This window comes from Coregonus lavaretus (genome assembly GCF_964263955.1).
Source record: "Coregonus lavaretus genome assembly, chromosome: 5".
Classification (NCBI taxonomy): domain Eukaryota; kingdom Metazoa; phylum Chordata; class Actinopteri; order Salmoniformes; family Salmonidae; genus Coregonus; species Coregonus lavaretus.
The window spans coordinates 7,052,420-7,077,877 of NC_139992.1; the positions used below are offsets into that span (position 1 = coordinate 7,052,420).

At 46.4% G+C, this 25,458-nt stretch overlaps 1 protein-coding gene across 1 annotated transcript in view; it reads right to left on the reverse strand.

Moving 5' to 3' along the window:
• Nucleotides 1-25,458, reverse strand: part of LOC311129697 (aryl hydrocarbon receptor-like) — a gene marked incomplete at both ends in the record, with an annotated part of 71,740 nt that overhangs the window by 31,235 nt on the left and 15,047 nt on the right. The window lies entirely within an intron of this gene.

Sequence of the window (25,458 nt, forward strand, 5' to 3'; positions counted from 1 at the left end):
GTTCATCCATCCCCCTGCCTTGCTCATTGGCTTATTGGCTCCAGCAGCTTAGTCGAGCCAATAGACCCTTGCTCCCTATAGTCTGAATGTTGAGTTTGATCTGAAACCATTCCTGTGATTCTGTTATCTATTCTAAATCATATGTTGTACACTAGGCTGATTATGATGAAATTGTAGGCCATCTGTGATCGTTTTATATCTATTTGTGCTTTTTTTTCTATATTATCTGTATATTGACCAATGACATCAGGCCATAGCCGGCCATGATTATGAACACCTGCGCGTGTCCTATCAAAACCTATACTGGTGACCTGCAGTGTCATGAAACCCTGATGAAGACAGCTTGCGGTCGAAACGTTGGAAAATACATAATTACATCGGAGCAATTAGTGGAGCTATAGTTGAACAAGTCAGGTCAAAGCGGGGGGACTTAGAAGTTGGCCTGACTTCTGGTCAGATTAACCTCATAAGGTATACTGCTAAGCTATAACACTATCCTCACTAGGAGTATATGTAGTGTGCCAATCCATGTTCTACACAAGACACACAGAACTGTATTATTTCCAAGCAAAAAGCATGGCGTTTCAACTTCGGAGAGCTGTTCAATCAATCCATTGAGTCAGTCTCTCATTGATTCAATGACCGAACCCAACGAACAGAGAAGAAATGACGGGAGAATTTAAAAGAACCCAACGAACAAAAGAAGAGATGATTGAAGAATGAAAGAAAAGTCTGGAATATTGATGATGTCATGGGAATTGGACCTCTATGACGATACCGTACTGTGACCGCAACACCCTCTGACCGCTAATGCGATGTCTTGACATGACCCGGGTAAATGGGGTCGGGTCAGCTCTTTTGTCTCTGGGGTCGTTTTCCTTCTTTAAAGCCTAGAGGCTACAGCCAAAACGAAAACAGAACCGGCCTCCTACCGCCACCCTCTCCTAACGTGTGAGGTTGAGGCAGGCTGAGAATTTTGACTAAGCAAACCCGACAAATAAGCAGTGACCCTGAAAATCTGACAGCTTGTGAAAGGGCCATGGACTCTAACTCAGTATTGCTGATTCGTCATCAGTGTGTGGTGTGGGGGGGGGTTGAAGTAGTGGTGGGAGCAGGGAGGGAGAAATATGGTTCTGTTCTATACTGCTGAGGAACCTGGGACTGAGAAACGAGCTCCTTGTTGTCTGTGAGGGGTCAGCAGAGAGAATAGTAGGAGAGGATTGGAGGCTACGCTAAAAAAACCAGACACCTGATGACATGTGGCCCTTTGAGTGTCTGACGGAGCTTGTCACACGGAGCTTGGGTGGAGGGCGTTGAGTGGACGCCCCGACCTTATTCCCAGTTTGACATTTCATATCACATCATATCAGACATATCATCGGGACTGTGAGTATGTGTGAGTTTAAAATATGTCAACTACAGTATATCTCGTCTCAGTAGTTCTGGCTAATGTCCATGCCCTAGATTTTCATGCTTTACTGTACCAATTCAAACGAGCATCCCATTGACCCTAAAGACAAATAGTCTAAGTCCACCGTCACATCAATGCTGCAAACTTGCTTGCAGAAAGTAGAAAGCATCTCCTTCCATAATACGTAACGATACATTGATATTCAGACATTGAGCAATAGTAGCCTTTCGTGGTCTGTTGACATACATTGCGTAATGGAGCGGCGAGGTATGTGGCTCAGTGGTATTACCCCGGCTCAGTGCCGTGTACTCTGGCCTGAGAGATATTTTGCCAGCCAGTCTGCTGGGGTTAAGCGTTGTTGTTATTGATGCCATTGTAGTTGGTCACTGTGCTTTGTGGTACTGGTCCGTCACGTGGTCCATCCAACGCATCCATGAGGAAAAAGGTACGCCTCCAAACTGATTACTGATTACCGATTACTGAAGCAACACTGGTGTTGCCTGGGATTTTTGTTTTCACTGATTAACTCATAAATTATAGATCAACTCAATATATTGACATTTGTATAGCGCTCCAGCAATACCTGAGGGAATTTCTACACTGGGCTAAGCTGGATTTAACAGCTCGGCTTTGCCAAATACACTTAACTTAGCATAATGGAGAAATAACGTATTTAGACATAAGTGAAATGTTCCATTTATTCATAAGGCAAGGAAATATTAGACCTAGAGATCCACCAGTCAACAAGCAATAAAAATATCGAAATACATGCTTCATATTTCACAGGCTGCCTCGTCCTACCACTGCCTCGTCCTACCACTGCCCCGTCCTACCACTGCCCCGTCCTACCACTGTCCTACCACTGCCCCGTCCTACCACTGCCCCGTCCTACCACTGCCCTACCACTGCCTCGTCCTACCACTGCCCCGTCCTACCACTGCCCCGTCCTACCACTGCCCCGTCCTACCACTGCCCCGTCCTACCACTGTTTCCACCCAAAACCGTTGTAGGATCTCCAGACCAATGTCTGTGCTTTCTTCCACTACTACTACTTCTTGGTCATTTTCTAATATTTCCTTGCCTTATGAATAAATGGAACATTTCACTTAAGTCTAAAATACGTTATTTCAAGCTTTAATCAGAATATGAATTATTGATTGGCTGTCAAGACTTATGGCTCCATCGATGTGCTTCGGAGGCACTTGCAATAATGATGCAACACTTACAACAACATTACCACTGAATATAAATTCTCCTTTGGAACGGTAAACTGCTGCTGAGCCAAACTACACAAACCTACAGCCTTCTTTTATAAACTGTCTCTGGGGACGTTGTCCTTCTTTAAAGCCTAGAGGCTACAGCCAAAACGAAACAGAACCGGCCTCCTACCGCCACCCTCTCCTAACGTGTGAGGTTGAGGCAGGCTGAGAATTTGGACTAAGCAAACCCGACAAATAAGCAGTGACCCTGAAAATCTGACAGCTTGTGAAAGGGCCATGGACTCTAACTCAGCATTGCTGATTTGTCATCAGTGTGTGGTGTGGTGTGGTGGGGGGGGGGGGGGGGGGGGGGGCGGGGGTTGAAGTAGTGGTGGGAGCAGGGAGGGAGAAATATGGTTCTGTTCTATACTGCTGAGGAACCTGGGACTGAGAAATGAGCTCCAACTATGGGCATCAAGCAACCCCTCCCCTCATCCCCTCTCTGGGCTGATGGATGACCCAGAAGCCATATTGGGAGTGATCCAAGCCATCAGCATGGAGGAATCACATTGTTCAGTGACACTTTTCCGTGGAGAACAGCTCATGACCTGATCCAGCTATGTCGTTTGGGATTTGCCCGACAGAGAGGCTTGCTCGCGGCAAAACCGTAGGAACCCATTTCAAAACACCAACAATTTTTATCAAATGTTTGACAATTTTCAATTAGCTATTTACAAGTGGATTACAGGGAAGTTTCAAGTTTTATTAGTCGTATATATGGGATACGCATTATATACACCGTCCAACGAAATGCTTACTTGCAGGTTCCTTCTGGATAATGGAAAATAATAAGACGAATAAAAGATAAGAACAGAAAGTAAATGGCTCAGTAGAATAGCATAAACGTTTTAGCATACAGTACATTCGGAAAGTATTCAGACCCCTTGACTTTTCCCAGATTTTGTTATGTTACAGCCTTATTCTAAAAAAACTGAAATACCTTTTTTACATAAGTATTCAGACCCTTTGCTATGAGACCCATAATTGAACTCAGGTGCATCCTGTTTGCATTCATCATCCTTGAGATGTTTCTACAACTTGATTGGAGTCCACCTGTGGTAAATTAACTTGATTGGACATGATTTGGAAAGGCACACACCTGTCTATAAAAGGTCCCACAGTTGACAGTGCATGTCAGAACAAAAACCAAGGCATGAGGTCGAAGGAATTGTCCGTAGAGCTCTGAGAGAGGATTGTGTTGAGTCACAGATCTGGGGAAGGGAACCAAAAATATTCTGCAGCATTGAAGGTCCCCAAGAACACAGTGGCCTCCATCATTCTTAAATGGAAGAAGTTTGGAACCACCAAGACTCTTTCTAGAGCTGGCTGCCCGGTCAAACTGAGCAATCGGGGGAGAAGGGCCTTGGTCAGGGAGGTGACCAAGAACCCAATGGTCACTCCAGAGTTCCTCTGTGGAGATGGGAGAAGCTTCCAGTTAGACAACCATCTCTGCAGCACTCCACCAATTAGGCCTTTATGGTAGAGTGGCCAGACGGAAGCCACTCCTCAGTAAAAGGCACATGACAGCCCACTTGGAGTTTGCCAAAAGGCACCTAAAGGACTCTCAGACCATGAGAAACAAAATTCTCTGGTCTGACGAAACCAAGATTGAACTCTTTGGCCTGAATGCCAAGCATCACGTCTGGTGGAAACCTGGCACCATCCCTACAGTGAAGCATGGTGGTGGCAGCATCATGCTGTGGGGATGTTTTTCAGCGGCAGGGACTGGGAGACTAGTCAGGATTGAGGGAAAGATGAACAGAGCAAAGTACAGAGAGATCCTTGATGAAAACCTGCTCCAGAGCGCTCAGGACCTCAGACTGGGGCGAATGTTCACCTTCCAACAGGACAACAACCCTAAGCACACAGCCAAGACAACGCAGGAGTGGCTTCGGGACAAGTCTCAGAATGTCCTTGAGTGGCCCAGCCAAAGCCCGGACCTGAAAATAGCTGTGCAGCAACGCTCCCCATCCAACCTGACAGAGCTTTAGAGGATCTGCAGAGAAGAATGGGAGAAACTCCCCAAATACAGGTGTGCCAAGCTTGTAGCGTCATACCCAAGAATACTTGAGGCTGTAATTACTGCCAAAGGTGCTTCAACAAAGTACTGAGTAAAAGGTCTGAATACTTATGTAAATGTGATATTTCCGTTTTTTTATTTTTAATACATTAGCAAAAAATTCTAAAAACCTATTTTTGCTTCGTCATTATTGGGTATAGATTGATGAGGGGGGAAAATAATTTAATCAATTTTAGAATAAGGCTGTAAAGTAACAAAATGTGGAAAAAGTCAAGGAGTCTGAATACTTTCCGAGTGCCTTCAGAAAGTATTCACACCCCTTGACTTTTTCCACATTTTTGTTGTGTTACAGCCTGAATTTACATTCCATTAATATTTTTGGTCACTGGCCTACACACAATACCCCATAATGTCAACGTGGATTTATGTTTTTATTTAATTTTTTACTAATTCATAAAAAATTAAAAGCTTAAATGTCTTGAGTCAATAAGTATTCAACCACTTGGTTATGGCAAGCCTAAATAAGAAAAAAATAACAATTTAATCAATTTTAGAATAAACTTGATAAAAGTAAAGGGGTCTGAATACTTTCCGTATTTTTCTGTAAGTATAATACAGGATGGCACAATTTATAGTCCAATATTAGTACGTGTATTGGGGAAGGGATGTGTGCTTAGGTGCGGATAATCAGAGCAGGTGGTTTTAGGGAGTTCAGTTGTCTTTGCGTCCCTTTAATTCAAAGGCGTAACTTTGGGTTGCATATTGGGGTGGGGGGGGGGGGGTCAATGGGTTCTGGGGTCAACGCCCTTCTAAGGGTGTCTGGGAGCTGAAGCATGAGGTCTGTATTTGTGCTAATCAATAGCTAGATCAGTACTTCCCTGGGGTAGGGTGGGCCAATTTCTATTGTAGATTCTCAAATTGAAATAAAACATTTAGTTGATTCTGGAAGTATTCTAATAGTGATTATTTGGTTGCATACACATGATTAGTGCTTTTCCACCACCACTGTGGCCTTCAAATTGGCATAAATAAGGAGGATAGGTTGCTGCTCTTGGTCAATGGTCAGAGTCTGGGAGACCGGCAGGCTGCCTCTGACCGGGGGGAGAAACAGGCTTGCTTGAGCCTACTGCCTGAGGTTAATAGAAATAGCCCTTCTCTAATTCTGTAGCCTTCTACAATAATAACAGGCATAAAACACACACTATGGCTTCCCACTGCTGCTGTAAGAATGCAGACAATTAGAAGTGTGTGTATAGCTGTTGTGGGGTACTAACTTCTAAACTTGAAATAAGAAATATCCTTATTCATGTTAGCATATTAGAACTGAGGGTATGGAAATCTACTGAGTGATAAAGGGGAGTGCAGGGAGAACATGTTACATCTCAGCTATCCTATGGAGAGGAGAAGGGCCCCAGTCTTGTTCCAGTCAGCTATCCAATGGAGAGGAGAAGGGCCCCAGTCTTGTTCCAGTCAGGTATCCAATGGAGAGGAGAAGGGCCCCAGTCTTGTTCCAGTCAGCTATCCAATGGAGAGGAGAAGGGCCCCAGTCTTGTTCCAGGACAGCCGTGAGTTGGGGAAGAGTGAGGAATTTGGGCCGAGGTCAGGTGAAGTGAGAAAGGGTAGGCATCACTAAAGTCCTGCCTAGCAACAGATATGTATTGGCTAAAGTCCTGCCTAGCAACAGAGATGTATTGGCTAAAGTCCTGCCTAGCAAAATATATGTATTTTTTAAATATATTTTTTTAGGGGGTAGATCAGCTTTAATATTGCAGATAGATTGTAACTTCCATCAATGTAATTGTCTGCATCACTTCCAATCCCCCATGTTTTTTTCTCTCGCAAATATATATATACAGTGCTATGAAAAAGTATTTGCCCCCTTTCTAATTTTCTCTACTTTTGCATATTTGTGATACTGAATGTTATCAGATCTTCAACCAAAACCTAATATTAGATAAAGGGAACATAAGTGAACAAATAACACAACAATTACATATTTATATCATAAACAAAGTTATGCAACACCCAATTCCCCTGTGTGAAAAAGTAATTGCCCCCTTTCACTCAATAACTGGTTGTGCCACCTTTAGCTGCAATGACTCCAACCAAATGCTTCCTGTAGTTGTTGATCAGTCTCTCATGTCGCTGTGGAGGAATTTTGGCCCACTCTTCCATGCAGAACTGCTTTAACTCAGTGACGTGTGGGCTTTCAAGCATAAACTGCTCGTTTCAAGTCCTGCCACAACATCTCAATTGGGATTAGGTCTGGACTTTGACTAGGCCATATATACACTATATATATACAGTGGGGAAAAAAAGTATTTAGTCAGCCACCAATTGTGCAAGTTCTCCCACTTAAAAATATCCAGAAAATCACATTGTAGGATTTTTAATGAATTTATTTGCAAATTATGGTGGAAAATAAGTATTTGGTCAATAACAAAAGTTTCTCAATACTTTGTTATATACCCTTTGTTGGCAATGACATAGGTCAAACGTTTTCTGTAAGTCTTCACACTGTTGCTGGTATTTTGGCCCATTCCTCCATGCAGATCTCCTCTAGAGCAGTGATCTTTTGGGGCTGTCGCTGGGCAACACGGACTTTCAACTCCCTCCAAAGATTTTCTATGGGGTTGAGATCTGGAGACTGGCTAGGCCACTCCAGGACCTTGAAATGCTTCTTACGAAACCACTCCTTCGTTGCCCGGGCGGTGTGTTTCGGATCATTGTCATGCTGAAAGACCCAGCCACGTTTCATCTTCAATGCCCTTGCTGATGGAAGGAGGTTTTCACTCATAATCTCACGATACATGGCCCCATAAATTCTTTCCTTTACACGGATCAGTCGTCCTGGTCCCTTTGCAGAAAAACAGCCCCAAAGCATGGTGTTTCCACCCCCATGCTTCACAGTAGGCATGGTGTTCTTTGGATGCAACTCTGCATTATTTGTCCTCCAAACACGATGAGTTGAGTTTTTACCAAAAAGTTTTATTTTGGTTTCATCTGACCATATGACATTCTCCCAATCCTCTTCTGGATCATCCAAATGCACTCTAGCAAACTTCAGACGGGCCTGGACATGTACTGGCTTAAGCAGGGGGACACGTCTGGCACTGCAGGATTTGAGTCCCTGGCGGCGTAGTGTGTTACTGATGGTAGGCTTTGTTACTTTGGTCCCAGCTCTCTGCAGGTCATTCACTAGGTCCCCCCGTGTGGTTCTGGGATTTTTGCTCACCGTTCTTGTGATCATTTTGACCCCACGGGGTGAGATCTTGCGTGGAGCCCCAGATCGAGGGAGATTATCAGTGGTCTTGTATGTCTTCCATTTCCTAATAATTGCTCCCACAGTTGATTTCTTCAAACCAAGCTGCTTACCTATTGCAGATTCAGTCTTCCCAGCCTGGTGCAGGTCTACAATTTTGTTTCTGGTGTCCTTTGACAGCTCTTTGGTCTTGGCCATAGTGGAGTTTGGAGTGTGACTGTTTGAGGTTGTGGACAGGTGTCTTTTATACTGATAACAAGTTCAAACAGGTGCCATTAATACAGGTAACGAGTGGAGGACAGAGGAGCCTCTTAAAGAAGAAGTTACAGGTCTGTGAGAGCCAGAAATCTTGCTTGTTTGTAGGTGACCAAATACTTATTTTCCACCATAATTTGCAAATAAATTCATTAAAAATCCTACAATGTGATTTTCTGGAAAAAAAATTCTCAATTTGTCTGTCATAGTTGACGTGTACCTATGATGAAAATTACAGGCCTCTCTCATCTTTTTAAGTGGGAAAACTTGCACAATTGGTGGCTGACTAAATACTTTTTTCCCCCACTGTACACTGCTCAAAAAAATAAAGGGAACACTTAAACAACACATCCTAGATCTGAATGAATGAAATAATCTTATTAAATACTTTTTTCTTTACATAGTTGAATGTGCTGACAACAAAATCACACAAAAATTATCAATGGAAATCAAATTTATCAACCCATGGAGGTCTGGATTTGGAGTCACCCTCAAAATTAAAGTGGAAAACCACACTACAGGCTGATCCAACTTTGATGTAATGTCCTTAAAACAAGTCAAAATGAGGCTCAGTAGTGTGTGTGGCCTCCACGTGCCTGTATGACCTCCCTACAACGCCTGGGCATGCTCTTGATGAGGTGGCGGATGGTCTCCTGAGGGATCTCCTCCCAGACCTGGACTAAAGCATCCCAGGCGTTGTAGGGAGCGAGACATGATGTCCCAGATGTGCTCAATTGGATTCAGGTCTGGGGAACGGGCGGGCCAGTCCATAGCATCAATGCCTTCCTCTTGCAGGAACTGCTGACACACTCCAGCCACATGAGGTCTAGTATTGTCTTGCATTAGGAGGAACCCAGGGCCAACCGCACCAGCATATGGTCTCACAAGGGGTCTGAGGATCTCATCTCGGTACCTAATGGCAGTCAGGCTACCTCTGGCGAGCACATGGAGGGCTGTGCGGCCCCCCAAAGAAATGCCACCCCACACCATGACTGACCCACCGCCAAACCGGTCATGCTGGAGGATGTTGCAGGCAGCAGAACGTTCTCCACGGCGTCTCCAGACTCTGTCACGTCTGTCACATGTGCTCAGTGTGAACCTGCTTTCATCTGTGAAGAGCACAGGGCGCCAGTGGCGAATTTGCCAATCTTGGTGTTCTCTGGCAAAGGCCAAACGTCCTGCACGGTGTTGGGCTGTAAGCACAACCCCCACCTGTGGACGTCGGGCCCTCATACCACCCTCATGGAGTCTGTTTCTGACCGTTTGAACAGACACATGCAAATTTGTGGCCTGTTGGAGGTCGTTTTGCAGGGCTCTGGCAGTGCTCCTCCTGCTCCTCCTTACACAAAGGCGGAGGTAGCGGTCCTGCTGCTGGGTTGTTGCCCTCCTACGGCCTCCTCCACGTCTCCTGATGTACTGGCCTGTCTCCTGGTAGCGCCCTCCATGCTCTGGACACTACGCTGACAGACACAGCAAACCTTCTTGCCACAGCTCGCATTGATGTGCCATCCTGGATGAGCTGCACTACCTGAGCCACTTGTGTGGGTTGTAGACTCAGTCTCATGCTACCACTAGAGTGAAAGCACTGCCAGCATTCAAAAGTGACCAAAACATCAGCCAGGAAGCATAGGAACTGAGAAGTGGTCTGTGGTCACCACCTGCAGAATCACTTCTTTATTGTGGGTGTCTTGCTAATTGCCTATAATTTCCACCTGTTGTCTATTTTATTTTCACAACAGCATGTGACATTTATTGTCAATCAGTGTTGCTTCCTAAGTGGACAGTTTGATTTCACAGAAGTGTGATTGACTTGGAGTTATATTGTGTTGTTTAAGTGTTCCCTTTATTTTTTTGAGCAGTGTATATATATATATATACATACATATACAGTGGGGGGAAAAAGTATTTAGTCAGCCACCAATTGTGCAAGTTCTCCCACTTAAAAAGATGAGAGAGGCCTGTCATTTTCATCATAGGTACACGTCAACTATGACAGACAAATTGAGGAAAAAAAATCCAGAAAATCACATTGTAGGATTTTTAATGAATTTATTTGCAAATTATGGTGGAAAATAAGTATTTGGTCACCTACAAACAAGCAAGATTTCTGGCTCTCATAGACCTGTAACTTCTTCTATAAGAGGCTCCTCTGTCTTCCACTCGTTACCTGTATTAATGGCACCTGTTTGAACTTGTTATCAGTATAAAAGACACCTGTACACAACCTCAAACAGTCACACTCCAAACTCCACTATGGCCAAGACCAAAGAGCTGTCAAAGGACACCAGAAACAAAATTGTAGACCTGCACCAGGCTGGGAAGACTGAATCTGCAATAGGTAAGCAGCTTGGTTTGAAGAAATCAACTGTGGGAGCAATTATTAGGAAATGGAAGACATACAAGACCACTGATAATCTCCCTCGATCTGGGGCTCCACGCAAGATCTCACCCCGTGGGGTCAAAATGATCACAAGAACGGTGAGAAAAAATCCCAGAACCACACGGGGGGACCTAGTGAATGACCTGCAGAGAGCTGGGACCAAAGTAACAAAGCCTACCATCAGTAACACACTACTCCGCCAGGGACTCAAATCCTGCATTGCCAGACGTGTCCCCCTGCTTAAGCCAGTACATGTCCAGGCCCGTCTGAAGTTTGCTAGAGTGCATTTGGATGATCCAGAAGAGGATTGGGAGAATGTCATATGGTCAGATGAAACCAAAATATAACTTTTTGGTAAAAACTCAACTCATCGTGTTTGGAGGACAAAGAATGCTGAGTTGCATCCAAAGAACACCATACCTACTGTGAAGCATGGGGGTGGAAACTTCATGCTTTGGGGCTGTTTTTCTGCAAAGGGACCAGGACGACTGATCCGTGTAAAGGAAAGAATGAATGGGACCATGTATCGTGAGATTTTGAGTGAAAACCTCCTTCCATCAGCAAGGGCATTGAAGATGAAACATGGCTGGGTCTTTTAGCATGACAATGATCCCAAACACACCTCCCGGGCAACGAAGGAGTGGCTTCGTAAGAAGCATTTCAAGGTCCTGGAGTGGCCTAGCCAGTCTCCAGATCTCAACCCCATAGAAAATATTTGGAGGGAGTTGAAAGTCCGTGTTGCCCAGCGACAGCCCCAAAACATCACTGCTCTAGAGGAGATCTGCATGGAGGAATGGGCCAAAATACCAGCAACAGTGTGTGAAAACCTTGTGAAGACTTACAGAAAACGTTTGACCTGTGTCATTGCCAACAAGGGGTATATAACAAAGTATTGAGAAACTTTTGTTATTGACCAAATACTTATTTTCCACCATAATTTGCAAATAAATTCATAAAAAATCCTACAATGTGATATTCTGGAATTTTTTTTCTCATTTTGTCTGTCATAGTTGACATGTACCTATGATGAAAATTACAGGCCTCTCTCATCTTTTTAAGTGGGAGAACTTGCACAATTGGTGGCTGACTAAATACTTTTTTTCCCCACTGTAAATACATATATATATATATATATATATATATACATATCCTTTAAAAATATATATTTCCCTTTATTACTTTCCAACCCCACCACCCCTTCCCTAATTGGAGTAAACTAGTGAAAAACAATGCTTAGGCCTCTACTTCCAGCTTATACATAGTATTACATTTTATGGACACAGACAATTTTACAATAATTCTATTTTGTTTGTTTTTACTCATGAACTTCCTTTACCCTCAACCTCTCTGATAATGTTCATGATGTCCATCCGGTTTGCTTCTACAGTGAGGGAAAAAAGTATTTCATCCCCTGCTGATTTTGTACGTTTGCCCACTGACAAATAAATTATCAGTCTATAATTTTAATGGTAGGTTTATTTGAACAGTGAGAGATTGAATAACAACAAAAAAATCCAGAAAAACGCATGTCAAAAATCTTATAAATTGATTTGCATTTTAATGAGGGAAATAAGTATTTGACCCCTCTGCAAAACATGACTTTGTACTTTGTGGCAAAATCCTTGTTGGCAATCACAGAGGTCAGACGTTTCTTGTAGTTGGCCACCAGGTTTGCACACATCTCAGGAGGGATTTTGTCCCACTCCTCTTTGCAGATCTTCTCCAAGTCATTAAGGTTTCGAGGCTGACGTTTGGCAACTCGAACCTTCAGCTCCCTCCACAGATTTTCTATGGGATTAAGGTCTGGAGACTGGCTAGGCCACTCCAGGACCTTAATGTGCTTCTTCTTGAGCCACTCCTTTGTTGCCTTGGCCGTGTGTTTTGGGTCATTGTCATGCTGGAATACCCATCCACGACCCATTTTCAATGCCCTGGCTGAGGGAAGGAGGTTCTCACCCAAGATTTGACGGTACATGGCCCCGTCCATCGTCCCTTTGATGCGGTGAAGTTGTCCGGTCCCCTTAGCAGAAAAACACCCCAAAAGCATAATGTTTCCACCTCCATGTTTGACGGTGGGGATGGTGTTCTTGGAGCCATAGGCAGCATTCCTCCTCCTCCAAACACGGCGAGTTGAGTTGATGCCAAAGAGCTCCATTTTGGTCTCATCTGACCACAACACTTTCACCCAGTTCTCCTCTGAATCATTCAGATGTTCATTGGCAAACTTCAGACGGGCATGTATATGTGCTTTCTTGAGAAGGGGGACCTTGCGGGCGCTGCAGGATTTCAGTCCTTCACGGCGTAGTGTGTTCCCAATTGTTTTCTTGGTGACTATGGTCCCAGCTGCCTTGAGATCATTGACAAGATCCTCCCGTGTAGTTCTGGGCTGATTCCTCACCGTTCTCATGTTCATTGCAACTCCACGAGGTGAGGATTTTTTTGTTGTTATTCTGTCTCTCACTGTTCAAATAAACCTACCATTAAAATTATAGACTGATCATTTATTTTTCAGTGGGCAAACTTACAAAATCAGCAGGGAATCAAATACTTTTTTCCCCTCACTGTATATGCCATATCTTTCTTACTGTACTCTTTCACAAAAGCTCTCAACCTATAACCTATATACTTATTATGGACACAGTATGCTTTACATTAGTTATCTTGCTGTTATTAGTTGTTGTTAGTTGTTATTAGTACCATCCTTCAACTCCTTTCAACAACACCCATCTATCTCTTAACACCATCCATATTGGATTTCTATTTGCCATATATTTTTCAACTGTACAGTGATGTTTTACAAAAGTTCTGAACCCTTCTATTCTCATTGTTTCTACAGATTGTAAATTGAAAATAAACATTTTTGCTAAAAGTATTATTATATTATTGATCGATTGACTATGACTTTTCAGATTTACATTTACATTTACATTTACGTCATTTAGCAGACGCTCTTATCCAGAGCGACTTACAAATTGGTGCATTCACCGTATAGCCAGTGGATAACCACTTTACAATATGTTTTTTTTTTTTTTTGGGGGGGGGGTGGGGTAAGGGGGGGTAGAAGGATTACTTTATCCTATCACAGGTATTCCTTAAAGAGGTGGGATTTCAAGTGTCTCCGAAAGGTGGTGAGTGACTCAGCTGTCACCCAGTAGTGCTATCTGCAGGGTTAGCTCCAGGTAAATATTGCAATCCTTTAGCCATTCCTGGACCTGTGTCCAAAAACAAGCTACAAATGGACAGTACCAAAACAAATGATCTAATTATTCTGTCTCTTCGCAGCAAAATCTGCAGAGCTGGGAAGATTGTATCTCCCATATAAATAACATTCTATTGGTAGCAAGAATTTTATATAATAATTTTAAAATAATTGCGCAACAGTTCATAAACACTATGCCATGGAATCGGTACGTCAAAAATCTCTTCCCAACTATTTTGCAGTCTATATGGGACGGCTGTCAATCCTTTGGTCCTTAAATGAAACTGGTATACTTTTTATTTATCCCAGTTTTCCTTAACCAATGATGTTCTTTAATGCAGGGCCGACAGACAAGTTCCTTACTCTTTCCCTCTTCCACTTTCCTCTTCCATTTCTACGGTAATGCTGCAATTATTTGGTTGTAATTTTGGGTAGAGCAGACATTTCCATATGTTTTTGTTAGCTGCATGTCCTACCAGTCCAGGTGAAGTGAGAAAGAGTAGGCATCACTAAAGTCCTGCCTAGCAACAGAGATGTATTGGCTAAAGTCCTGCCTAGCAACAGAGATGTATTGGCTAAAGTCCTGCCTAGCAACAGAGATGTATTGGCTAAAGTCCTGCCTAGTAACAGAGATGTATTGGCTAAATTCCTGCCTAGCAACAGAGATGTATCGGCTGTCTAGATGTGCAAGGAGTTGACTCTGCCCAGTGGAGGGTATAAATATATGTACTTGTGGAAACATGTCTTTGTCTTATGCAGCTGTATGACCCAGTGGTTGAATAAACTTGTTTTGAGCTTTACTAGCTGCCCGTGAGTTTTACTCTGCTTATTTAGAAAATAACACTGTATAGCTGTTCTGAAAGAATACTACCAAAGTTGTCTTTGAACTCTCAAAATTGAGCCCAATGTAACCGTTACCAGTTATCACTGGTTTTGAGAAATAGTGCTCACAAGGGAGATGCACATCGTCAGTTAGAAACGTTCTCCATTTGAAAAAACATCCTTTCCTATATAATTCTTATTAGTGCGTATGAATTTACCATGTTACATTTGACTGTACTGTTTTATTTTTTCTAAGTTCGTTTCCAGATTTGAGGGTTTGTTAAGGAGAGAGGAGAGAGAAAGAGAGGAGATATTGCGTGTTTCTGTCACGGTTTCGGCCGAGGCTGCCTCTCTCCCTTGTTCGGGCAGGCTTCGGCGTTCGTTGTCTCCGGAGTACTAGCTGCCACCGTTGTATGTTTCATGTTTGTTTGCTTCTGTCTAAGTGTTGTCACACCTGTTTTCATTCAGTGTCATTAGTGTCCTATTTAGTTCCCGTTGTGTGTGTCAGGTGTTGTGTATTATTGTTTTGTGTCAGACGTGTTTTCGCTCGGTTGAGCTTCTCTCCACTGCGCTGGAGTTACGCACCTGTTTGTGCGCTGTTCTGTTTCATTTTCGCCTTCGTGCGTATTTCGCCTTCGGGCAAGAGTTGTCCGTTTGCCGTGTTTTCGGCTCAATACAAGTTTGTTGGATTATCCGTCTGCGTCCTGCATTTGATTCCGCCACTACACCTACAGCACACCTTGACAGAATAATACACCCCCTATGGAATCAGCAGGAGCCGCAGCAGCCCAGGCGACTCTGGAGGACAGGGTCCGGGAGCAAGGGGACCAGATCCTGCAGATGGGGACCGCCCTGCAGGAGGTGATCACCACCATCCGAGGCTGGGGGACGCCTCCACCGCCACCCTCCGTGCCAGCACCATCGGCCAGTCAGCCTAGTCCCGCACCAGAACCCCGAGGAGTCCGACTCTCGCTCCCGAGGGCTTACGATGGGACCGCAGCCGGGTGCCAGGGTTTCCTTCTCCAGGTGGAGCTGTACCTGGCCACCGTGCATCTGGCGCCCTCGGGACATGAGAGCGTGTCCGCCCTGATCTCCTGCCTGTCCGGGAAGGCGTTGGAATGGGCCAACGCGGAGTGGAGGAGGATCGACGCGGACACCATCACGTACAACGAGTTCTCCCGCCGCTTCAAGGCGGTGTTTGACCATCCCCCGGAGGGGAAAGCGGCGGGGGAGCGTCTGGTCTTCCTCCGGCAGGGGAGGAGGAGTGCTCAGGAGTTCGCCCTCGAATTCCGTACTCTAGCGGCAGATGCAGGGTGGAATGATCGGGCCCTCGTCGACCACTACAGGTGTAGTCTACGAGAGGACGTCCGTCGGGAGCTGGCCTGTAGGGACACCAGCCTCACGTTCGACCAGTTGGTCGACATGTCCATCAGGCTGGATAACCTGCTAGCTACCCGCGGGCGTTCCGAGGGGGGTCCGTCCATTTCACCCTCCAGCGCTTCCGAGCCGTGCCCCATGGAGCTCGGGGGTGCTGGCGCTAGAGAGAGGAGGGGTCGGCTTGCTAGGGGGTCCATCCCTTGCACCAACTGTGGTCGGGGAGGACACACCGCGGCTAGGTGCTGGGGATGGCCTCCTAGGGGAGAGGACGACAGGTCCCGCACTGGGGATTCCCTCCAGGTGAGTAGGCGCCCCACTCACCCAGAGCTCTCTGTTGCACATTTTTGTATGCCTGTGCGTTTTCCACAGGTAGCACCTCATTCCCAGCATAAGGCGCTGGTAGATTCAGGCGCGGCTGGGAATTTTATTGATAAAAAGTTTTGTTTAGCGTTAGGGATTCCCCTTCTTCCTGTTGATGTTCCTTTCCCCGTTCATGCCCTAGATAGCCGTCCGTTGGGTACGGGCTTGATCAGGGAGGTCACGGCGCCACTTAGGATGTGTGCGCAGGGGGGTCATCAGGAGATGATTCAGCTATTTCTGATTGACTCTCCTGCGTATCCGGTGGTGCTGGGCATGCCCTGGTTGAGTACCCATAACCCATCCATTTCGTGGCAGGAGAGGGCTCTGATGGAGTGGTCTGCTCAGTGTGTGGGTAGATGTTTGGGCGTTTCCGTAGGGGCTACCTCGGTGGAGAGTCCAAACCAGGTGCCCGCATTGCACGTTCCCCCTGAGTATGGGGATTTGGCTATTGCGTTTAGTAAGGCGAGGGCGACGCAGTTGCCGCCCCATAGGCAGGGAGATTGTGCGATAGACCTCCAGGCAGGAGCTGCGCTCCCACGGAGCCATGTGTATCCTCTGTCTCAGGAGGAGAAGAAAGCTATGGAGACTTACATAGACGAATCTCTGAGACAAGGATACATACGGCCTTCCACTTCCCCTGCGTCCTCGAGTTTCTTTTTTGTGAAGAAAAAGGATGGTGGTTTGCGCCCGTGCATCGATTACCGTGGTCTCAATCATTACCGTGGCCCGTCTGAAGTTTGCTAGAGTGCATTTGGATGATCCAGAAGAGGATTGGGAGAATGTCATATGGTCAGATGAAACCAAAATATAACTTTTTGGTAAAAACTCAACTCATCGTGTTTGGAGGACAAAGAATGCTGAGTTGCATCCAAAGAACACCATACCTACTGTGAAGCATGGGGGTGGAAACTTCATGCTTTGGGGCTGTTTTTCTGCAAAGGGACCAGGACGACTGATCCGTGTAAAGGAAAGAATGAATGGGACCATGTATCGTGAGATTTTGAGTGAAAACCTCCTTCCATCAGCAAGGGCATTGAAGATGAAACATGGCTGGGTCTTTTAGCATGACAATGATCCCAAACACACCTCCCGGGCAACGAAGGAGTGGCTTCGTAAGAAGCATTTCAAGGTCCTGGAGTGGCCTAGCCAGTCTCCAGATCTCAACCCCATAGAAAATATTTGGAGGGAGTTGAAAGTCCGTGTTGCCCAGCGACAGCCCCAAAACATCACTGCTCTAGAGGAGATCTGCATGGAGGAATGGGCCAAAATACCAGCAACAGTGTGTGAAAACCTTGTGAAGACTTACAGAAAACGTTTGACCTGTGTCATTGCCAACAAGGGGTATATAACAAAGTATTGAGAAACTTTTGTTATTGACCAAATACTTATTTTCCACCATAATTTGCAAATAAATTCATAAAAAATCCTACAATGTGATATTCTGGAATTTTTTTTCTCATTTTGTCTGTCATAGTTGACATGTACCTATGATGAAAATTACAGGCCTCTCTCATCTTTTTAAGTGGGAGAACTTGCACAATTGGTGGCTGACTAAATACTTTTTTTCCCCACTGTAAATACATATATATATATATATATATATATATACATATCCTTTAAAAAAATATATTTCCCTTTATTACTTTCCAACCCCACCACCCCTTCCCTAATTGGAGTAAACTAGTGAAAAACAATGCTTAGGCCTCTACTTCCAGCTTATACATAGTATTACATTTTATGGACACAGACAATTTTACAATAATTCTATTTTGTTTGTTTTTACTCATGAACTTCCTTTACCCTCAACCTCTCTGATAATGTTCATGATGTCCATCCGGTTTGCTTCTACAGTGAGGGAAAAAAGTATTTCATCCCCTGCTGATTTTGTACGTTTGCCCACTGACAAATAAATTATCAGTCTATAATTTTAATGGTAGGTTTATTTGAACAGTGAGAGATTGAATAACAACAAAAAAATCCAGAAAAACGCATGTCAAAAATCTTATAAATTGATTTGCATTTTAATGAGGGAAATAAGTATTTGACCCCTCTGCAAAACATGACTTTGTACTTTGTGGCAAAATCCTTGTTGGCAATCACAGAGGTCAGACGTTTCTTGTAGTTGGCCACCAGGTTTGCACACATCTCAGGAGGGATTTTGTCCCACTCCTCTTTGCAGATCTTCTCCAAGTCATTAAGGTTTCGAGGCTGACGTTTGGCAACTCGAACCTTCAGCTCCCTCCACAGATTTTCTATGGGATTAAGGTCTGGAGACTGGCTAGGCCACTCCAGGACCTTAATGTGCTTCTTCTTGAGCCACTCCTTTGTTGCCTTGGCCGTGTGTTTTGGGTCATTGTCATGCTGGAATACCCATCCACGACCCATTTTCAATGCCCTGGCTGAGGGAAGGAGGTTCTCACCCAAGATTTGACGGTACATGGCCCCGTCCATCGTCCCTTTGATGCGGTGAAGTTGTCCGGTCCCCTTAGCAGAAAAACACCCCAAAAGCATAATGTTTCCACCTCCATGTTTGACGGTGGGGATGGTGTTCTTGGAGCCATAGGCAGCATTCCTCCTCCTCCAAACACGGCGAGTTGAGTTGATGCCAAAGAGCTCCATTTTGGTCTCATCTGACCACAACACTTTCACCCAGTTCTCCTCTGAATCATTCAGATGTTCATTGGCAAACTTCAGACGGGCATGTATATGTGCTTTCTTGAGAAGGGGGACCTTGCGGGCGCTGCAGGATTTCAGTCCTTCACGGCGTAGTGTGTTCCCAATTGTTTTCTTGGTGACTATGGTCCCAGCTGCCTTGAGATCATTGACAAGATCCTCCCGTGTAGTTCTGGGCTGATTCCTCACCGTTCTCATGTTCATTGCAACTCCACGAGGTGAGGATTTTTTTGTTGTTATTCTGTCTCTCACTGTTCAAATAAACCTACCATTAAAATTATAGACTGATCATTTATTTTTCAGTGGGCAAACTTACAAAATCAGCAGGGAATCAAATACTTTTTTCCCCTCACTGTATATGCCATATCTTTCTTACTGTACTCTTTCACAAAAGCTCTCAACCTATAACCTATATACTTATTATGGACACAGTATGCTTTACATTAGTTATCTTGCTGTTATTAGTTGTTGTTAGTTGTTATTAGTACCATCCTTCAACTCCTTTCAACAACACCCATCTATCTCTTAACACCATCCATATTGGATTTCTATTTGCCATATATTTTTCAACTGTACAGTGATGTTTTACAAAAGTTCTGAACCCTTCTATTCTCATTGTTTCTACAGATTGTAAATTGAAAATAAACATTTTTGCTAAAAGTATTATTATATTATTGATCGATTGACTATGACTTTTCAGATTTACATTTACATTTACATTTACGTCATTTAGCAGACGCTCTTATCCAGAGCGACTTACAAATTGGTGCATTCACCGTATAGCCAGTGGATAACCACTTTACAATATGTTTTTTTTTTTTTTTGGGGGGGGGGTGGGGTAAGGGGGGGTAGAAGGATTACTTTATCCTATCACAGGTATTCCTTAAAGAGGTGGGATTTCAAGTGTCTCCGAAAGGTGGTGAGTGACTCAGCTGTCACCCAGTAGTGCTATCTGCAGGGTTAGCTCCAGGTAAATATTGCAATCCTTTAGCCATTCCTGGACCTGTGTCCAAAAACAAGCTACAAATGGACAGTACCAAAACAAATGATCTAATTATTCTGTCTCTTCGCAGCAAAATCTGCAGAGCTGGGAAGATTGTATCTCCCATATAAATAACATTCTATTGGTAGCAAGAATTTTATATAATAATTTTAAAATAATTGCGCAACAGTTCATAAACACTATGCCATGGAATCGGTACGTCAAAAATCTCTTCCCAACTATTTTGCAGTCTATATGGGACGGCTGTCAATCCTTTGGTCCTTAAATGAAACTGGTATACTTTTTATTTATCCCAGTTTTCCTTAACCAATGATGTTCTTTAATGCAGGGCCGACAGACAAGTTCCTTACTCTTTCCCTCTTCCACTTTCCTCTTCCATTTCTACGGTAATGCTGCAATTATTTGGTTGTAATTTTGGGTAGAGCAGACATTTCCATATGTTTTTGTTAGCTGCATGTCCTACCAGTCCAGGTGAAGTGAGAAAGAGTAGGCATCACTAAAGTCCTGCCTAGCAACAGAGATGTATTGGCTAAAGTCCTGCCTAGCAACAGAGATGTATTGGCTAAAGTCCTGCCTAGCAACAGAGATGTATTGGCTAAAGTCCTGCCTAGTAACAGAGATGTATTGGCTAAATTCCTGCCTAGCAACAGAGATGTATCGGCTGTCTAGATGTGCAAGGAGTTGACTCTGCCCAGTGGAGGGTATAAATATATGTACTTGTGGAAACATGTCTTTGTCTTATGCAGCTGTATGACCCAGTGGTTGAATAAACTTGTTTTGAGCTTTACTAGCTGCCCGTGAGTTTTACTCTGCTTATTTAGAAAATAACACTGTATAGCTGTTCTGAAAGAATACTACCAAAGTTGTCTTTGAACTCTCAAAATTGAGCCCAATGTAACCGTTACCAGTTATCACTGGTTTTGAGAAATAGTGCTCACAAGGGAGATGCACATCGTCAGTTAGAAACGTTCTCCATTTGAAAAAACATCCTTTCCTATATAATTCTTATTAGTGCGTATGAATTTACCATGTTACATTTGACTGTACTGTTTTATTTTTTCTAAGTTCGTTTCCAGATTTGAGGGTTTGTTAAGGAGAGAGGAGAGAGAAAGAGAGGAGATATTGCGTGTTTCTGTCACGGTTTCGGCCGAGGCTGCCTCTCTCCCTTGTTCGGGCAGGCTTCGGCGTTCGTTGTCTCCGGAGTACTAGCTGCCACCGTTGTATGTTTCATGTTTGTTTGCTTCTGTCTAAGTGTTGTCACACCTGTTTTCATTCAGTGTCATTAGTGTCCTATTTAGTTCCCGTTGTGTGTGTCAGGTGTTGTGTATTATTGTTTTGTGTCAGACGTGTTTTCGCTCGGTTGAGCTTCTCTCCACTGCGCTGGAGTTACGCACCTGTTTGTGCGCTGTTCTGTTTCATTTTCGCCTTCGTGCGTATTTCGCCTTCGGGCAAGAGTTGTCCGTTTGCCGTGTTTTCGGCTCAATACAAGTTTGTTGGATTATCCGTCTGCGTCCTGCATTTGATTCCGCCACTACACCTACAGCACACCTTGACAGAATAATACACCCCCTATGGAATCAGCAGGAGCCGCAGCAGCCCAGGCGACTCTGGAGGACAGGGTCCGGGAGCAAGGGGACCAGATCCTGCAGATGGGGACCGCCCTGCAGGAGGTGATCACCACCATCCGAGGCTGGGGGACGCCTCCACCGCCACCCTCCGTGCCAGCACCATCGGCCAGTCAGCCTAGTCCCGCACCAGAACCCCGAGGAGTCCGACTCTCGCTCCCGAGGGCTTACGATGGGACCGCAGCCGGGTGCCAGGGTTTCCTTCTCCAGGTGGAGCTGTACCTGGCCACCGTGCATCTGGCGCCCTCGGGACATGAGAGCGTGTCCGCCCTGATCTCCTGCCTGTCCGGGAAGGCGTTGGAATGGGCCAACGCGGAGTGGAGGAGGATCGACGCGGACACCATCACGTACAACGAGTTCTCCCGCCGCTTCAAGGCGGTGTTTGACCATCCCCCGGAGGGGAAAGCGGCGGGGGAGCGTCTGGTCTTCCTCCGGCAGGGGAGGAGGAGTGCTCAGGAGTTCGCCCTCGAATTCCGTACTCTAGCGGCAGATGCAGGGTGGAATGATCGGGCCCTCGTCGACCACTACAGGTGTAGTCTACGAGAGGACGTCCGTCGGGAGCTGGCCTGTAGGGACACCAGCCTCACGTTCGACCAGTTGGTCGACATGTCCATCAGGCTGGATAACCTGCTAGCTACCCGCGGGCGTTCCGAGGGGGGTCCGTCCATTTCACCCTCCAGCGCTTCCGAGCCGTGCCCCATGGAGCTCGGGGGTGCTGGCGCTAGAGAGAGGAGGGGTCGGCTTGCTAGGGGGTCCATCCCTTGCACCAACTGTGGTCGGGGAGGACACACCGCGGCTAGGTGCTGGGGATGGCCTCCTAGGGGAGAGGACGACAGGTCCCGCACTGGGGATTCCCTCCAGGTGAGTAGGCGCCCCACTCACCCAGAGCTCTCTGTTGCACATTTTTGTATGCCTGTGCGTTTTCCACAGGTAGCACCTCATTCCCAGCATAAGGCGCTGGTAGATTCAGGCGCGGCTGGGAATTTTATTGATAAAAAGTTTTGTTTAGCGTTAGGGATTCCCCTTCTTCCTGTTGATGTTCCTTTCCCCGTTCATGCCCTAGATAGCCGTCCGTTGGGTACGGGCTTGATCAGGGAGGTCACGGCGCCACTTAGGATGTGTGCGCAGGGGGGTCATCAGGAGATGATTCAGCTATTTCTGATTGACTCTCCTGCGTATCCGGTGGTGCTGGGCATGCCCTGGTTGAGTACCCATAACCCATCCATTTCGTGGCAGGAGAGGGCTCTGATGGAGTGGTCTGCTCAGTGTGTGGGTAGATGTTTGGGCGTTTCCGTAGGGGCTACCTCGGTGGAGAGTCCAAACCAGGTGCCCGCATTGCACGTTCCCCCTGAGTATGGGGATTTGGCTATTGCGTTTAGTAAGGCGAGGGCGACGCAGTTGCCGCCCCATAGGCAGGGAGATTGTGCGATAGACCTCCAGGCAGGAGCTGCGCTCCCACGGAGCCATGTGTATCCTCTGTCTCAGGAGGAGAAGAAAGCTATGGAGACTTACATAGACGAATCTCTGAGACAAGGATACATACGGCCTTCCACTTCCCCTGCGTCCTCGAGTTTCTTTTTTGTGAAGAAAAAGGATGGTGGTTTGCGCCCGTGCATCGATTACCGTGGTCTCAATCAGATTACGGTGAAGTACAGTTATCCACTCCCGCTGATTGCGACCATGACTGAGTCGTTGCATGGGGCGCGTTTCTTCACAAAATTAGATCTCAGGAGCGCATACAACTTGGTGCGCATCAGGGAGGGCGATGAATGGAAGATAGCCTTTAGTACCACCTCGGGCCATTACGAGTATCTGGTCATGCCATACGGGTTGATGAACGCTCCGTCAGTTTTCCAATCATTCGTGGATGAGATCTTCAGGGACATGCAGGGGCAGGGGGTGGTTGTGTACATTGATGACATTCTCGTGTACTCGCCTACCCGTGTCGAGCATGTGGCCCTGGTGCGTAGAGTGTTGCGGAGGCTGGTGGAGCACGACCTGTATGTGAAGGCAGAGAAGTGTCTGTTTTTCCAGGAGTCGGTCTCCTTTTTGGGGTATCAGTTGTCTGCGTCAGGGGTGAAGATGGAGGTAGACCGGGTGTCGGCCGTGCGTAATTGGCAAACACCAACCACTGTGAAGGAGGTGCAGCAGTTTCTGGGGTTTGCGAATTACTACCGGAGGTTTATCCGGGGTTTTGGACAGGTGGCAGCTCCCATCACGTCTCTGTTGAAGGGGGGTCCGGTGCGTCTGCAGTGGTCGGCCGAGGCGGACAGGGCGTTTGGGAGGCTGAAGGACCTGTTTACCTCGGCCCCGGTGCTGGCGCATCCGGATCCCTCTTTGCCGTTCCAGGTAGAGGTGGACGCGTCAGAGGCCGGTCTAGGAGCCGTGCTTTCACAACGGTCTGGCGCGCCACCTAAACTCCGCCCCTGTGCTTTTTATTCTAAGAAGCTCAGTCCGGCGGAGCGGAACTATGACGTAGGGGACAGGGAGCTGTTAGCCGTGGTACAGGCCTTAAAGGTGTGGAGGCACTGGCTTGAGGGGGCTCAACACCCTTTCCTCATTTTGACGGACCACCGTAACCTGGAGTACATCCGGGCGGCGAGGAGGCTGAACCCTCGCCAGGCAAGATGGAATATGTTCTTGACCAGGTTTACTTTTAAGATCACGTACATCCCTGGGTCACAGAATGGTAAGGCAGATGCGCTGTCTCGGCGGTATGACACGGAGGAGAGGTCCGTGGAGCCCACTCCCATACTGCCGGAGTCATGTCTGGTGGCACCGGTAGTGTGGGAGGTCGATGCTGAACTCGAGCGGGCGTTACGCACCGACCCTAGTCCACCACAGTGCCCGGAGGGTCGGAAGTACGTTCCGCTCGAGGTTCGGGATCGATTGATCTATTGGGCTCACACGTCACCCTCCTCTGGACATCCGGGTATCGGCCGGACAGTGCACTGTCTTAGTGCCAAGTACTGGTGGCCCACGTTGGCAAGGGATGTGAGGGTTTATGTTTCCTCCTGCTCGGTGTGTGCCCAGTGTAAGGCGCCTAGACATCTGCCTAGGGGTAAGTTACTACCCCTGCCCGTGCCACAACGACCATGGTCCCACCTCTCGGTGGATTTCCTTACTGACCTTCCTCCTTCACAGGGGAATACCACTATACTGGTCGTTGTGGACCGGTTTTCTAAAGCCTGTCGTTTGCTCCCCATGCCGGGCCTTCCTACCGCCCTGCAAACTGCCGAGGCCCTATTCACCCATGTGTTCCGGCACTACGGGGTACCCGAGGATATTGTGTCTGATCGGGGTCCCCAATTTACCTCCAGAGTCTGGAGGGCCTTTATGGAGCGGTTGGGGGTCTCGGTGAGCCTCACCTCGGGTTACCACCCGGAGAGTAATGGGCAGGTGGAACGTGTAAACCAGGATGTGGGCAGGTTTCTTAGAACATACTGCCAGGACCAGCCGGAGGAGTGGGCAAGGTACGTTCCCTGGGCTGAAATGGCCCAGAATTCCCTACGCCATTCCTCCACTAACCTAACCCCTTTCCAATGTGTGTTAGGTTACCAGCCGGTTCTGGCACCCTGGCAGCAGAGCCAGATCGAGGCTCCTGCGGTGGATAAGTGGGCGAGGCGCTCGGAGGAGACATGGAACGCTGCACACGTCCACCTGCAGCGGGCCCGCCGACGTCATAAGGCGAGCGCTGATCTCCACCGCAGTGAGGGACCGGTGTACGCACCTGGTGATCGAGTCTGGCTCTCTACCAGGAACCTGCCCCTCCGCCTGCCCTGTCGGAAACTGGGTCGGCGGTTTGTAGGGCC